The sequence below is a fragment of the Rhinolophus sinicus genome, linkage group LG01 (assembly GCF_036562045.2).
Source record: "Rhinolophus sinicus isolate RSC01 linkage group LG01, ASM3656204v1, whole genome shotgun sequence".
Taxonomy (NCBI): Eukaryota; Metazoa; Chordata; class Mammalia; order Chiroptera; family Rhinolophidae; genus Rhinolophus; species Rhinolophus sinicus.
Genome location: NC_133751.1, coordinates 204,402,074 through 204,416,496, shown reverse-complemented (window position 1 = coordinate 204,416,496; position 14,423 = coordinate 204,402,074). Strand labels below are relative to the sequence as shown.

At 45.6% G+C, this 14,423-nt stretch overlaps 1 long non-coding RNA gene across 5 annotated transcripts in view; it reads right to left on the bottom strand.

Annotated features, from left to right (window-relative positions):
- LOC109451456 (uncharacterized) overlaps positions 1-13,095 on the bottom strand; it is a 41,364-nt gene extending 28,269 nt beyond the window's left edge. For 3 of the 5 annotated variants that reach the window (XR_012490366.1, XR_012490363.1, XR_012490367.1), the window contains exons 1-3: positions 11,914-13,095; positions 5,139-6,052; positions 3,954-4,103 (exon numbers count right to left, since the gene is read on the bottom strand). This is a non-coding gene — a long non-coding RNA (uncharacterized LOC109451456). The other 2 variants (XR_012490365.1, XR_012490364.1) reach the window with 2 other exon arrangements.
- Between the last annotated feature and the right edge of the window lie 1,328 nt (positions 13,096-14,423).

Here is a 14,423-nt window from a genome sequence, read left to right as displayed (position 1 = left end):
GAATGTTAAAAAAGAGACGATAGTCCCAAAATGGAGTCACTTGTGCTAAGCCCCACATCATCAAATCAAGACGTACTGCCTGTAATTTCATTATAGTTTCAGACTTTCCCAGGTGTGGAATCTTAAACCAGCCAATCTAGTACTGCCTGGTCAGCACTAGTGAGGTGAGCTGCTCGATAGACCCCTTCCATCCCCCAAAGGAAGGAGGCCTTGTCTGAAACAATCCACTCTTTGCTACTGACTTCCTTGTCCCATCCCTCCTGCCTATAACAGTCTTTCATTTTCTACATTTCCTTGGAGCTCCTTTTTATCTGCTAGATGGGATACTGCCCGATTCATGAATCATTGACTAAAGCCAGTAAGATTTAAACTTTACTTAGCCAAATATTTTTTAAACAGGAGCAGCAGATGAAGAATTTGTAACCAAGCAAAACTCCATAGCAACAAGTAACTGAAGTTGGTTATAATTGTAAGACATTTACTCAGGATTTTTTTTTTTAATTCTTAAGAAAATTTCAACATAAGACAACGACTCAGAATTTTGAGGCACAGAAGTTGGCAACAAGTAAGAACCATTCACGTAGGTTCAGTCATTCAAAAAGTGGGTGCGTATTTTAAGCTTGATAAAAAGCTTTGCTTTGAGAATTCCGACAAAGTCAGCTCTCCAGTAAAGCCCGGGTTGAATTTCACATGTATGTCTCTAATCTGCTTGCAACCCTGAGTGGATTCTCCCCTAGTGACAGCTCCCTCTTTGGTGGTGTGGTTTCCAGACTAGTCCCCCAAAGCTTGTTCTACCCACATACACCCAAATTACAGCTCTACTTGTATCATTTCAACTGCATCAAGCTGCACTGTTTTGTGGAAAATGAATTCTGAATTCCAAGTTGCAAGGCCAAGAACACCTCTTCTCTGAACCTGGGAGCCAGAATTGGCAACGGTGCTGACTTAATTTTACTTAGTAGGAGAACAGAGTCTGAGCAAATAAATTTAGGAAATTGTAGGGAAGGAAAAATAATTTTCCCTCTTACCTTCTGAGTTCTTATTTGAGACCGCTGTGATAAAAGACCGAAACTGGGTTTATTAACAGGTCTACCTCTTGTATACATGAGAGACACACAGGGAAAAATGAGTGGTTCCCTGAGATGGCCTATACCACCAGCTTCAATACCATCTTTAGCTAACAAGCAAGGAAGTTTGGGTGGTAGCGGAGGCCAGTCACAGGGTGGTTGCTAGGCCAGCCATGGTGAACACCATGGGTAAGGCTGTTATGCCAGCTTAAGTCTCTGCCTTCTCCACTGATAGGAGTTTCCTGTGATTTAGAGCCATCCTGTTCCCGATACAGAGAGGGAGACACCCTCACAAATGGAGATATCCTTTATATATGTAAATTTCTCTTTCAAAAGGGTAACTTCAACTCCATTGCCAGAGCTTCTCCTGTGTCTGCTTTTTTCTCAAAATAATCAGTTAAAAATAATCCTTATGCTAAAGAGGCATATTTTGGGATGACATATTCTGATCCCCCTCAAAATGCTGCATACCCTCTCTCTGTCTCAGAAAACTTCCATTCACATTAGCATTGGGAGGGGGGGGTGCCAAAAAAATGTATACACATGACTTTTGTTCATCTTTTGTTGTCAGTATATATTATTACAATTTTAATACAGTTTTTTCCTTTCTTAAAATGTGTATACATTTTTTTGGCACCCTCGGTATATGTTAAAGGATGATTAAAGGAGACAATTTAGGTGATACACACAAACTTCATTTAATATTTCATGATGTGGACAGTCTCCATTTGGAAAACGGCAAAATAGGGCCAAAGGCAGGAAGCTTTTAGAGAACAAAGAGTAAAGGACAAAGACAAGAAAAGTAGGAGACAGCTGATTGGCTGGGGCCACTTAGTTGACCTCGTAGTGGGTGAGAAGGAACAAGGAAATAAGTATAGAGCCCAGAGTTGAAGATTGGCTGACTGGATAGACGGCATTTCTGGTGAAGTGCAGCATTTACGGGGACCCCGAAGTTACCTAAATTTCCGTTTGTTGAAGCCAGGATTAGAGCAGAAGCTCCCAGGGAACGATGGGTGAGTCTGGCCAGGGCACATACAGGAGGCACATAGGGATGAAAAATCACAAGCCAACTAGAAAAACCATTTGGGTAGGAAAAGTCTCTCAGGAACGTCCTCCCCCCACAAAACGCACACCAACGGAACAAAGTGTCTTTGTAGAAGAATTGTTTGAGTGCTTGCCACCAGAGAAATGCCAAGCCTGCTCAGGTAACCCCAACAGAGAATGCTATGTTTCCTTTGCTTGTCCCCCCAACCCTCTGGCTGTGTGAGAGGACGCAGAGCCTCTCTCCACCCCCATTGCTTGTGGTCTGGCACACTCAGAACCCGCCCTGCCACCCCTTCTCACTGTTGGAATCTAACAGCCCCGTAGAGACGGCGGGATTACAGACAGCTGGAGGGGACATCCGGGTGTTCCTGTCTTCCTAGGTATCTGTTGTCACTGCTATTTCCAATCATATTGCCTCCCACATTCCCTCCTCTCTTCTCATTTCATCCCTTGAATAGTCAACGATGACTCCAAGGTGAGACAAAGCTGGTGCTGAAAGAGCTGTTCCTTCTCCACTTCTCCAAACCCTTGCGAGACTTCAAAAGAGATTGAGCTCGTTCCTTGTCAGAATGGAAGGAATCGTCAAAGGAAGACAGTAAGAATGAAAAGAGAATGGGGAGGGAAGGAAGCCAACACTGCTGCACACACATCACGTGGCACGGCTGGCATTAAGCGTGTATTCCTTTGGACACCCCCACCCCCATTCTCTCAGTAGGAAGTAACAGCCCACCCTACAGGTAAGCAAACTGAGGTCCAGTGAGGAGAAGTAACTTTTCTGAAGTCAAAAGGAGCAAAGCCTTAAACAGCAAAGCCATAGTCAACTCCAGGTCTCTCTGGCCCGTGCCCTTGGCCTCAGAGCAGACTAAGAAGTGTCCCTGTACATAAACCAAATGTGGCCTCATAGAGAGGCCTATATGCAATGAGCCAAATAGAAAACAGCACCCACCTTAGCCATTCCCACCCCACCTGCTCCCTGGAGGGTGTGAGGGTGGGACTTTCACAAGACTGAGTCTCTCTCCCCCACCCCCCATCTCTCACACACCCCTTCCCTCTCTGCTGCTGCTGCTGGGCAGAAACTTTCACTGTGGTCTACACCATAACTTGATGGACAAGTTAGAAGATAATTTGGACTCAAGATCAAACTATAGTTTCCAATCCATCAATAACAAAGCAGGAGTTTTGACTCGTAGCCAACACTTGTGTTTCTCAGTGAAGTCATTGAGAACTCTGAGCTCAGGGCTGCTGGGATTATGGATGTCCTTTCAGGCCCAGCTAGAGACTTTTCTTGCCACTACTGCATCCGCACTGCCAAGCACAGCCCGTGGCATATCTTAGCTGCTCAATACATATTTAAGAGTGTATAAATATATGCATTAATGGGCTTTCTCTGGACAGCAATTGAGTATGTAAGTAACAGTATGTAACACAGTGCAGTCACATAATAAATTTGTGCTAAGCATCAGCTATACGGCCATTGGTTTTGCTTTTCTCTACAATCCCAGTATTTGAGAGGACAGAGATCTCACCACTGACTTCCCTAAGCTATTGCAAAAAATTATCAGACAGCTTAATTTTTCCAATCTTTAACCCATTTTGGCTTAGTCAAAAACATCACATTTCCAACAGTCTACAAGCTCCAAAAAAGACAACAGAATATGTAGTCTCAAGGGAGGTAACAGCTGGTTTCAAGAAATGTTGTCTGTTCTTTTGTCTCTGAAGACTTAACCTGTTACACCAAGATGAGCGCTCTCTCTTTCCTTAGTACCTGAGGACAGACAAGCCTGCGTCGCTGGTCTCAGGAGCCCACCCCCGGGCCTCTCTTGTTGCCCTCTCACCACCTACCACAGGTACTGCCACGGGGTAATGATGGCTCCTGCCCCAGTCCAGCCGTCAGGTGAGACCCCAGCTCTGGCCGACACCCTGAGTGCAGCTTGTGAGGGTCAGTGAAGCCGAGGGCCCAGCTACGCCATCCTCATGTTCTTGAACCAAAAGCTGTGAGATAAAAAAATATATATGTGTAAGCTGCAAGGTGGAGGTAAATTGTTACACAGAAATAGGTAACTAAGATAGCATCATTCAGCAAATCTCCTCTTCCCAAAATTCTTATATACTCAATTCGTTTTCTGGAGGTGCCATAACAAAGCACCACCAACTGAGTGGCTTAAAACAACAGAAATGTATTCTCTCACAGTTCTGGAAGCTGGAAGTCTGATAAAGGGCCAGGCCCATAGGCGAGGGAGCCGGCATCAGCTTTCCCTAATCTCCCCCTCTTCTCCCCTAAGAGGTACAGGTTAGAACACATATGTGTGCCAGGTTTCCTCAAACCTGAAGCCCTTTCTGGGTGTTACAGCAGCAAAGGGCAGGAACGTTCTTATCAAAAGGAAAGAACTATTTGGGGAACAGGAATCTCACTTATCCTGCCTGTCAATATCAAAGCTCCAAAATGTTATCTGCCAGGCTAGCACCTTGGTGCTTGAGCAACCACCAAGCAGGACCTCAGGAAGTTGGGTCATCAAGATATGGTCTCCCAAACAAATACTGTTTCACTGACTTTATCCATTGTCTCTGAACACGAAAACCTGACACCCCCGAGAAGTCCATTGATCCACCAAAGCACAGCGAGTATGGAAAGGCATGTGGAAGATCTGTGCAAACTTGCACGGGCTGTGAGAAGGGGAAATGCTGATGTGCTTCAGACACGTTTGCCTGATACTAAGAAGTGAACATGTGAAGGCCTTTCAAATGGGCCATTTAAACATTGAGGGGAAGATAGACTCTTGGAAACGTCAGAGTTCATTTAACACACTACTCTCTCTGCCCAGAGTATGTCACCAAGGTTAAGTGATACTCACAAACATCCCCAAAGTAGCAATAAGTAGATGTTAGCACAACACAAGTGAAACCCCAGAGCCTGTGACTCTAAATAAATTTGGTTTTCAGTAATTTTTTTCTATGCTGACTTCTTCAGAACAAAGATGCCCGAAGATGTCTTGGGCTAACAGTACTCGGAGCAGCAGTGACGCTTACGTTGGTAAGTATTGGAGACCGAGGAGGGAGCTGACCCGAGCTGCGTTTGTTCTCGGTGCTGCACAACGACTTGCTACATTTCAGGGCTTGCTCTTAGAGTTGAGACCAATAAAAGAAAAAGCACAGAGAAACACATTCTTCATGCACAACTGGCACCAAACATTGAGGGACGTGAGCTAATCGTGACTAAAATATCTCAGATGGGTAACCCAGACAGGCTAAGTACCAGCTTGAGCCTGTTTTTCAGAAGGTTGCTTTTCATGCTCCCGAGGACAGCATTTGTAAGCATTGTTATAGAAATGAGTCACCGAGTTATTACATGTCTTGTACCAACGAGCATAAAATAATATTTACAGAAATTACAGGCTTTGAGCGACAGGCTTCCTGCAGGGGAGACTCAGGCAGAGTGGAGGGTGTCTCCTTCCACCCAGGAATTCTACCGCTAGAAAACCTTCCTGAGGACATTACCAGACACTCAAAATGTACGCTCAAGTGCATTTAATTCCTTCTTAGTGCAATTTTCCAGAATTAAACATTTTCCAATAGAACATTGATTGGCTCCCTTATCCTACAGAATAGCGTGCTACGGTTAACAATAATTACCCCAACGTCTAATAACACGGGGAAATGTTTGTAATGTAATTAGTGTGTTAGTTTTCTAGGGCCGTCATAACAAATTACCACAACTGGGTGGTTTAAAACCGCAGGAATTTATTCCCTCACACTTGTGGAGGCCAGCAGGGCTCGCTCCCACCAAAAGGGTCTAAGGGGACAGTCCTTCCTTGCCTCTTCAGCTGCTGGTGGCTCCAGGCACTCGTTGACTTGGGACTGCATGGCTCCAATCTCTGCCTCTGTCTTCACATCACCTTCTCCTCTGTGTGTCTCTGTGTCTTCCTCTCTTCTTAGGAGGACACCTGCCATTACATTTAGGACCCACCCTGAATTCAAGATGATCTCATCTCGAGATCCTTACATGAATTATATTAATATCAGCAAACACCATTTTTCTAAAATAAGATCACATTCATGGGTTCAGGGAGGACATGGCCTTTTGGGGGGAGAAGGCACAATTCATCCTATTATAATTGGTTAGAAGTGCCTGTACGTAGACTTTATAAAGTCCTACTTCAACAATGTAAACATGTATTTATATACATATGTATGTATACACATACACACCTGTAACAGGATGTTACTGGGTGGAACTGGGGGACCAAAATGAGTATGAAAAGACTCTGCCGTTACCCTCATACCAGCATTTCAAAGGAATAAGGGAGAGCCTGGGGCTCAATGCCTGGACCTCTTAGCAAGGCCAGATTTGCAAAGGAATCTGAGGAGGGGTCTCCTCTGAGGAGGAGACTGATGCAGAGACCTTTTTGCAGAGAACACTGGACTTGCTACGCGAGCCCACCCTGGGGAGAGAAGAGCGTATGCTAGTGCCCAACCCACAGCCCAGGGAAGGTCAAGGTAACGTTGGGTGATACCAAAGACCGGTGTCTGATCCACAACTGAGGAGAAAAATGGACTGCAACTGGGGTCCAACTGCCACCAGGAAATGGAGAGACAAGAGAAGAGCTGACTAAAGGATTCGGAGGCAGGGCAGGGGGGCTGCCCCTGGGGGACCGGCCTGCCCTCTAGGGTTTATCGAGAAATCGATGTATGAGTGTTTCCTGGGAGCAGATGTGAGTTAACAGGGGCAAGTCAGTGCATTCGTTTCCTGGGGCTGCTATAACAACGTAGCACAAACTGGGTGGCCTAAAACAACAGGCATTTATTCTCTCACAGTTCTGGATGTGTCGGCAGGGTTGGTTCCTTCTGGAGGCTCTGAGTCCATGCCTCACTCCTAGTTCCTGGTCACTTGGCAATGCTTGGTGTCCTTTGGCTTGTAGACGCCTCACTGTATCCTCTGCTTACATCGTCATACGGACGTATTCGCTCTATCTCTGTGCCCCTGTTTTTTCTTCTCATAGCATGGATGAGGGCCCACCCTACTTCAGTAGGACCTCCTCTTAACTAATTACATCTGCAAAAACCCTATTTCCAAATAAAGTCATATCCAAGGTTGTGGGGAGACATGGATTTGGGGGAGACACTATTCAACCCAGGGCAGCTAGCAAGGGGTCATCTTGAGCCAGTCCAATGTGGCTGCATGGAAGGGAGAGAAGACCTGGAGAAGGAGGCTGAGGTGTGATGCAGGCTGCCCTGGGGCGAAGTGAGGAGTCACAGGGACCAGTTGGAATAGAGTTGTGTCCACTCGGGGCCCAGGACACAGGCACCCCAGAAGAGAAGAGAGCAGAGGGCATTTCTAAAGAAACCTGAGTGGAAGAACCAGCCTCACCATGCGTCAGGCCCCACAGCACAAAGCTATCCAGCCCCCAAAGAACTGTGCATTCCCCCTCTCTGCTTGTAGGGCCAGGTGAGAGCCACCATGTCTGATCCCCTTCCCCACTGCAGGCTCAGCCCCAAACGTGTCTGAGACAGGAGACAAGACAGTGCCTTAGAGTTCTGACTTTGTCATAGGACATATGCCAGTATGTACATATTAGTACGTAATGTGCATTCATGCCCTATAACAGGGCATTATTCTAATTAAAGACTTGAGTCTGTTGTAGGGCTGAAATTAACCAGAGAGCATTCTGCTACCGGAGAGTCATCCGAAAGGAAGGTGGGGGCAGCCAGCACCTCATTCTTGGTCAGAGGAAGATTTGCATAATACATTTTAAAAGGAACTCGAGAGACACATGTATACTCGTAGGAGAGGGACACACTGGCAAAGAAGGAAACAAAGGAGAGGGAGCAAAGCTGGAGAAGCAGGCAGGTTTCAGCAGTTACGTAACCATGGGAGCTCTGGCTTTCACGCCGCGGCAGCAGGCATGGAGCTTCTGCCCACAGAATGACACAGTTTCCCAGTGTAACTGTGACCTAGTTACTAGGACCTGAGAAAGTGGCGCTGAGCAAATTCTGCCACCTAGTGCCCAGGGCTCAGAGCCCCAAGCCTCTGGGAGCCCAGAGAGACAGCCAGCTTTTCTTTCCCTCCCCCTCCACTGTATTCACACAGCCGTTACCTCCAGGATACCCTAGCTCAGAGAAAAAAAGCAAGTCTCAGATGTCTTATCTGCTCATTTATTTTGTTTTTTTCTTTTGAGGTGGCTTTGTTTGGCTTTTAGGAATGCCAGTTTTCTGTTGAGTGATAGCCAAGGGAGTGTCTACTTGGATATGAAAAGAAAGAATGCCAGGGCCACAGGCAAAGGAAAACTTGGAACAAGCCCAGCTTCTCATCTACTTTCATAAACTGAGAAGTCCGAGCCTTCAGTTCAGCCAAGAAGAAAACAGATGGATACCACTATGCTCGTTTAACAGGGTCCCTTGGGGTCCAACAGCTCCCCAGCCCCACCCACCTGTACTCCCCATGGTAGATTCAAAGAACCAAGCTCATGGGTAGGTCACGGAGTCGCTTAAGGCACACGTGTCAGAGGGCAGGTGGGACTGCGGAGGGGGCTTGCAGGCGTTTTGTAGGAAGCACACATGGCGACTTCGGGTGGCCAATGACCCATCAAGCCAACAGTTTGGCTAACGTCCTCTTCGCTTCATATTTACTGAGAGAACTTCAGACCCATTGATAACTTTCTAAAGAGTTAACTGTTGTTGTTTATTATTTATTTATTTATTTATTTATTTATTTATTTATTTTAGGGAAGGGAGGGCTGGGTTCAGAGAGTTGAGATATAAGCCCTGGGTTTGCCTCTTTCTAGCAATGGGACAAATTTTCTGTAAGCCATCTTTCCTCCTTGGTTAACTTGGGATAGTAGCATTAGCTACGCAACAGGGTTGTTTTAAGAATTAAATGATGGAATCCATGTGAATGCCTGACTGGTCTGCAGTGCTCAATAAATATTAGCTATTTGGGTTTTTGATTTGGTCACTGTGGTAAGCGGAACAATGAACCCCCAAATATGTCCATGTCTTATTCCCCAGAATCTGTGACTATGTTATCGTACAAGGCAAAAGGGACTTTGTAGCCGTGATTAAGAGAAAGATCTTCAGATGAAGATACCTTGGAATATCTGGGTGGGCCCAGTGTAATCACAAGGTTCCTTGTAAAACGGATACAGGAGGGTAAGAGGAAACGCCATCTAACGATGGAAGCAAAGGTTGGAGCTTTGCAGTTTGAAGATGGAGGGAGAAGCCCTAAGCCAAGGAATGAGGGCGGCCTCTAGAGGCTGGAAAGGGCTAGGAAATAAATTCTCCTCTGATCCTTCAAAGCAAACATAGCCCTGCTGATACCTTGATTTTGTCCCTGGAGACTCATTTTGAACTTCTAACCATCAGAACTGTAAGATCATACACTTGTGTTGTTTTAAGACATTAAGTCTGGGCTCCACCAGCAGCAGGAAACTACTATACTTATAACTACCAAGTTCCTCCCAATATGGCTGGCCCACGACCTCGGTTCAGGATCTTTTTATAAAAGAGATTTCCTCCCAGTCACCAGCCATCCCGAGGGTTCAGCCAGGGCAAACCTGTTAGTGAGTAAGACATTGATTTAAAAAACTGACCACGAACTACATACAGTCAAGTTCATATCGTATTTTAGAAATGAGTAGACAGCATTTGAAACAAAATAGGCCTGCATTGAAACAGAACAACATGACAAAGGACAGCATGGGGGAAGCTCAGCTCATTTGAACACTGACTTACGACAGAATAGCAAATAGATGGTCGACACTTTGCATAGTTTGGATCATGGAAGAAGAATGGCCAAAGCCATCTAGTACCATGGCAGCCATGGTAATAGAGCATGGGAGCAAGAGAGCATAGGAGCCCACACAGATATTAGGGCCAACCCCACACCACCTCCCACGTGATAACGGTGCAGGAACACAGGAGGGAGAGGGACAGATGCGCTGGGCAAGAGACAAATCAGCTCTGGGGGGCCTGCCCTGGGCTGGTGCAGAAGACCTTACAATGTGGAGGGTGGAGATGAGAGTGGAGTCAAAAGGGGGAAGGAGGACCCCAGGGGTGTGTGTTTTGCATAAATATGCAAACTGAGGCATGTGCATTTGTGAAATCTGAGGTCTCGGGCCTGGGGCTTCTCACTGACCTCTTGCTATTCCCTGTCAATAACTAGGGTAAGCAAATCCATCAGAAGCAGGTTTGGATGGCTTCTCTCCCTCTGCCTATTGGCATCTCCAGGGGGACTGGGTCTTATACTGGGCAGTCTATTCCTTTGCCAGGGGGAGCTGGTGGGTGGAATCGGGAGAGTCCGGAGATATAGCAGAACCATCCTGCTGTTCTTCAGTGAGATGGCGCTGGCCAGGGAATGTGGGGGCTGCATGTGGTCACAGCTGAAATCTGTGACTCATCTGTCAATGGTTCCAGACGGGGGTCAAGGTTACACTCTCTCTGATGTCTAATGTCTCTTGACCACCATTGCTGACTTGTGTGCATATGACCCTGGCAGCCCCCTGAAGCTTATCACCTGATCCCAGTTAGAGACTTCATATGCTCCTTGGACCAATGGCCACAGCTGCTACCATGGCAACGGTGGTTGGGCCCTTGACCATGCAACAAAATTTGCAAAATTTCCCTCTTGTTCTTGGGCAGCAGCGAGGGAAACTGCAGAGCCCAGCAAAGTATTAAGCTAAGACTCTGCACCGGTCTGACCAGTCACCTCCAGAAAAATCCAGGGGGCTGCTCATGTTCTAGGCCCCTCATGTCCCTAGTCCCTGCCCCCACCCATCCAGCCCCCACCACATCTGCAGCCCCTTTGCTCTCTTCTCCTACTCACCCTGCTCACATTCATCCACCTGGGCCCCACACACCCTCCCTCAGATCTGCTACTCTATAAAACAGAGCTCTTCACCCAGGACAGTTGAACAAGATGGAAAACCCTCAGCTTTGCCTTCCTTGGGTTGCTGAAGACTGAACGTATCGCAGGCCAGGGAAGGAGGAGACAGCTGCTGGGGAAAGAAAACAGAGCAAGAAAGAAAGAGGCAGCTCAGAGAGTCAGAGTCAATCAATCTCAGCTTCATTTTTAAAAGGCCACCACTTGACATCTGCAGTACAGAACATTCTGTAGAATGATTCTTACCTTGACCCTGTCCCATTTGTCCTGAGTCACTAACACCCCGCTGTCACTGAACAAATCAGACCACATATTGTGCAATGTGTATGAAATGGATCTTATCATCAAAATTCAATGTCTTGCTGCAATCCAGGAAGGAAAATAACACAAAACGGAATACCCTAGGGAGCTGCCCCAAACTTGAGGGAGACACTGGCGGATTTTCAGGCTGAGGCCACCCCAAAGGTGAGACCTCTTTGCACGTGACCCCAGGAGAGGAAGGAATGCAACATGTTGGCAACAAGCCACGCCACACCCAAACATTCCAGGAGCGGGAAATAAGGAAGAACATTAAATATTTGAACTCTGGGAAATTTTTAATCCAAGTTGTGAAGGGACAAAGAAGGTACACACAGTCCCTGCCTATGTGTTTGTCCCCATGGGCACCCAGTAATGCAATATCGATATACTTGTCAACACTGCTGAGGACTCCCTAGTAAAAGGACAGATTAGCTCCCGTAACACCTGCTTCTGGAGAGAGGCCAAAATTGATCTGCTGCATGCCTCAAAGTGGCATGGTGACATTTTAATGGAGAGGTCTACAGACGTTTGTCTTGTACCGAGTTTCTATAGAGGTGTCAGTTGGGAGGACAGGTATGCACCGTTCAAAGGAAAGCCTCGAGGTCTCTTTTATAACAAAAAATTACTCACCTGAATTCTGGGCTGAAGGAATCGGATCATGTTTGTTCTTAGAACAGACCTCGCTGAACGTGCAGAGTGTGTGGGTCCTGTGCCCACAGTTTGCATCTTTCGTGAGGTCTGTGTTGTTGCCAACAGCTGATGAGCCCACGTCCCATCGCCCACTAAGCGTGTTTCTCTTCCTGCTGGCCTGCCAACACCCAGTGTTGGGGAAGGCGTGGGCTGAGCTAGAGCGTGGTGACCATGCTCAGTGAGGGGACTGGCTCGCACAATCCCGGGGTACGTATTTCCAGACCAAACCAGACAGTTCGTTGGCCAGGCACACGAGCCAGCAGCCCCCTGCCCAGGACAAATGACTATCGCCAAACAGGATTGATCATTCCAGGCCTACAGTTTGTTTATCATTATTCTCTCCCTCCAGAAGAACGGGGAAGAAATGTGCTGGCAAAAAAATGTTTCAGAAAGGCTGGTGAATTCAGAGATTGGCAAATTCCAGAAATACATAAATTACTTCACATGTGGTTAATACCCTATTCTGACCACTAAAGGAATCACACCTACCACTTGTGGATGTTCCTTTCTTAAAACAGGGTGTTAGGAGTTGGTGGGCAGCAGGTGATGCTATACAGAGGTTGGAAAGATGTGTTGAATTTCACAACATTGATACCAAAACCAGATAAAGATGGTACAAAAATAAACTACAGATCACTCTCACTTATGAAGCTGACCTAAACATGATAAATGAAACAATGGCAGTTAGTATCTGGTAGCATATTTAAAGAATAGTAAACCATGATCCAGTGGGGTTGTTCCAGGAATGCAAAGATGGCTCAATATAGGTAATAAATTAACATAATTCACCATATTTTGTTACCGAAGAAAAAAGACAAATTCCAAATTTTCAAATTCAGAAAAGACAACTTTCAAAAGACATTTGATAAAGTTCAATACACATTTATGTTAAAAACTCAACAGTGAAAGAATAGATACAACCTTATATGATTAAAAATAGAAACACCCCATACAGCAAATCAGAAGCCAGCATTGTGTTTAGGGGTGAAACACTAAAATGCGTCTGAGAATGCTACCTAAGGAACAAGACGTCTGAGAATGCTACCTAAGGAGCAAGACGTCTGAGAATGCTACCTAAGGAACAAGACGTCTGAGAATGCTACCTAAGGAGCAAGACGTCTGAGAATGCTACCTAAGGAGCAAGACGTCTGAGAATGCTACCTAAGGAGCAAGACGTCTGAGAATGCTACCTAAGGAGCAAGACGTCTGAGAATGCTACCTAAGGAGCAAGACGTCTGAGAATGCTACCTAAGGAGCAAGACGTCTGAGAACGCTACCTAAGGAACAAGACGAGGGTGCCTATCATTGTACTATTATCTAATCTTGTTGGAACACATTCAAAGAAAATAGGAAAAAGAAAGACGGAGGCAAAATTATATTATTCTATTTTTTAAATTTTATTAAATGTATTGGGATGACATTGGTTATTCAAATTATATAGGTTTCAGGTGTACAATTCTATAACACATCATCTGTATACTGCATTGTGTGTTCACCACCCAGTCGTATTGTATAGAGCAAAACTCAAAAATCTAAAGGAGTCTGTTTTCTAAATTGATCTACAAACTTGACGTAATTAATTTGACTTAAAGTATCCACAGAGTTTTTTCATAACCTGACAAGCTGATCTTAAAGTCGAAATAAACTAAGCACAGGGGAGTATCCAGGAACATTCTAAAAACTATGGAAGATGGGGGGTGAGGTCATCACTGGACGTGTCAGACATTTAACAGCTGTCGTCAGTGGAGCAGCTTGCTACTCTCTTTTGGGAATAAACAGTCACACCTAAACCAAAGTGTAAATGCCTAAAAATGACTTAGTGTATCATCCATCCAGAAAATAGTTTGCAGGGGCTTGTGACATCTTCATGGAAAGCCATGGGAACTGATGTGGGTTTCAGTCTCACTGGCGAGAGATGGCGTTCCAGTCTGGGGATTCTCACATCTTCCAGTCCTCTCACCACTCGGTCAGCCCCACAGCAAGCAGTGGCAGAAAGTCCTGGCTCCAAGAATGGCACTGAATTGGTGCGCATTGCTAACTAAGTGGCTCAGTCCTTGGGTGCCTTCCTGGTGGTCCCTGCTTTGACAGAAAGCTATTGATTCTCTGGACTGAGAAATCTGAAGCTTAAAAAGCTATGACAGCATTTTGGTGGTGGGGGAGGGGATGGCCTCTTGTCCCTTAATCACCAGATGATTTCTTTAGAAAAATTACAATTAGTCACAAAAGGAAAGACACTCTTTGATATGGAACTGCCTGGGACTGATTGCCTTTTGAAGAATAAGGAATTTACGACTAATGTATATTTATCTAAAACACACATTTGACATAATTCTGCTAACCATGGCCACTTTATGAATCTCAACTCCTAAAAGTCTCAGTTAATACTAATCTCATGACATTAGCCTTCTTACCTAAAAATTTGACAGTTACTTCTACTTTTTGTAAAGAAA